We start from the raw sequence: 3,111 nt of genomic DNA on the forward strand, positions 1-3,111 counted from the left end.
AAAATAAGCAGTTACGTGTTTGGATAAAATTGTTGAAACTGAAAAAAAGTTATTGATTTATTTAGTAAACAAGTGTTTTTAAGCATTTTTTGGGTCAAAATGTCTGAAATACCCTTAAAGTTGTTAACAATATATAGAGTTGATTATTATTAATTTTTATTTGTAAAATGATTCAAATTAAAATTTATATATATTTTAATATATATATATATATATATATATATATATATATATAATAATAATAATAATATTTTCATGAATGACTATTAATTTGTGCGCTAAAAAACTTTTTTTTTGTTAAAAGAGTTTGAATCTTTAAGCAAAATATATACGTTAATAATCATTATAATTACATTAATAGATAAATAGTTGGTCACAAATGATACTATTTGTTTGATAAAAAAACTCTTAGTTAGAAAATATATTACTCGTTGATTGAGTAATGACTATCACTATTAAAACATTGGCGAATACGAATGTTGCGTCGTGAAATATAGATGGATCATTAACTAATCGTCCATGAAGTTGTATATCTTCAATTAGTATTCTCCATATATTTTGGTTGATGAGTTATTTTTTTATTAGTGAAATTCATATGTTGTACAATAATAATTGTCCAAATTTAAAACTATATATTAAAGAAGGAGAATAATATATAAAAATTCATATTTCATAAATTAGAAGTTTCATAGAAAAGAAGTATGGGAAAAGTCATGGTTTCCACCTCAAACTATACACAAAAGTCTAGGTCACACCCAAACTATCATAGTGATGATCTATTACACACCTTTACTATATAAAAGTGAAACTATTACCTCCCCGAGACACCCATGCCATGACGCGTTTCTTACACTCAATATAGGTGTGTCCAGCCTTTTGCAACTCAAAATAAACATTTAAAAACATTAAAAATAATAACTTATAATTCTCAATGGATATATTCAACAATATCCTCCATTTAAGCCAATTTGAGACTCCAAATTAAAGAACCCTAATTCTCAAATTTGTCATCCAAAATTGAAATTCAAGATCATTTGTTTGAAGAATTAGTAACTAAATCTTTTTAGTCGTTTGATTTCTTGCTATATTGCAAGAAAATATAGTTCTTTTGTCTTAAATTTATTGAAATTTTGATAATTATTTCTTTTCTCAAGTGTTTGTTCAACCTCTCTTAAAGTTTATTTTCTTAATCAAGGTACTTTAATGGCTAAGATAAGTTTGAGCAGACTTTGTAAGTAAGAAGAAGATCATGAATTGGACGATGTTCGATGCAATTTGTTTTTTGGAATGATACTGAATCCTAATTAAACAAGTTCTAGAATACTTGTGCAAGTTATATTATGTGGGTAGTTTGTCGCTATAGAAGGAGAATTGTAGAACGTCACATCTTTTTTCTTTCTTAGACTCCTAGTGTTGCTAGTTTTGCAGTCTTTTTTGTCTGATCTTGAATTGAAGTTGATAGAATTGTGTGTTTCAATGTATTTCAGATGCAGATCCTCGTTAAGACCATCACCCTTGAGATCGAGAGTTCTGACACCATTGACAATGTTCAAGCAAAAATTCAAGATAAAGAGGGCATTCCCCCTGACTAGCAGAGGCTAATCTTTGCTAGAAAACAGCTTGGAGATGGACGAACTAAAGGTGTCAAATGGGTCGGTTTGACCCGGCCCGACTTGACCCATTTAGAAAACTGGCTCGGTTTAACCCGGACTGATTAGCCCTCGGGCTGTAGGTTTTCGGGTCCCAGACTGGGCCAATTTTTGGGCCCGGTTAACCCGGCCTGGACCCAAACCGGTCCTGGCCCGTGATTAACTGGTTTGGCCTAGCCCGGATATTTTTTTTCAAAAAATGGAAATTTGACCTTTGGGCCAAAAGTAGTCGTTGGGCCAACGACTATATAGCCGTTTGGACCCGACCTTTTTATATATTAAAAAATATTTTTTCATTTAAAATATTTTCTAAAACCCAAAAAAATTCCTAGAAATACCCTACACTTTCAAATCATTTTCACACAATTTTCATTCTCTCAAATCTCATTCTCTCTCAAATCTCAATTCTAAAATATTCTATATATTTCCTAAAGTGCTCAATTTTATTTTTTAATTTTGCAATTACAAAGTACGAGTGGAAATTTCTATAGTCTCAACTTTCAGATACTTTTAAAATTTGGTATTGTCATTCCATCTCTTACTTTTAATTTTTAATTAGTGTATTAATTGTTGAATATTTAATTTTATTATTTTTGTGTATTTTGAATTTTTTTTAGTTTGATTTATAATTTTATATTATGGATAAATTAAGAAATCTTGCCAGTAAAAGTGTCAAAAAATTGTATCCCGAAAGTGGTAGTGGTAATAAAAACCGAATTACTGGTGGTAGAGGTAGTTCAAGTAGTAGATATTCCTGTGTGCCTACGATATCGCTTAGTCAACCTTTTGAGGAAGAAGTAGGTGTAAGAAAATAATGGTATAGAAGAAGAAAATGAAGTAGATACGGTTAATTTAGAAGAAGATGAAAATATTGGTGAGCCACCCACAGTAGAAAATGCTAATGTTAGATCTGAATCGATTAATCGCCCTCCCTGTGCCCCAAGAACTCGTAGAACAACTAGTATTGCATGACAATTTTTTACATATATAGAAGGAGAGACTAAGGTGCAATGCAATATTTGTCAACAAGTACATGAGCATAAAAGATGAGGCAATCAAGGGGGTACGGGTATGTTAATGAGACATATAAATGATAATCATGAAAGAGAGTTATTTATTGCACGAGGTGGTGAGGCTGTTGGTGGGCCAACACAAACTAGAATGGACCCAACAACCAGTCAGGTAATTAAGAATTATAATAAATATAGGGAACGGGAAGAAATAGTAAAAATGATAGTTGTGGTTGTTTGCCTTTCAGTTTTCCTTCTTCTGATGCTTTTATTCATTATATTCAAGCAATTTATAATCTTATGTTTAATGGTATTCCTAGAAGTACTTGTCGGGCCGATATTTTTAGACTTCATTCACAATATATTTTTTATTTATCTACATTGTTAAAAAATATTCAATGTAGAAGACTCTAACTTCTAATCTTGGTCGTGCTATTAATAAAAATGATTAT

The sequence above is a fragment of the Capsicum annuum genome, chromosome 7 (assembly GCF_002878395.1).
Source record: "Capsicum annuum cultivar UCD-10X-F1 chromosome 7, UCD10Xv1.1, whole genome shotgun sequence".
NCBI lineage: Eukaryota > Viridiplantae > Streptophyta > Magnoliopsida > Solanales > Solanaceae > Capsicum > Capsicum annuum.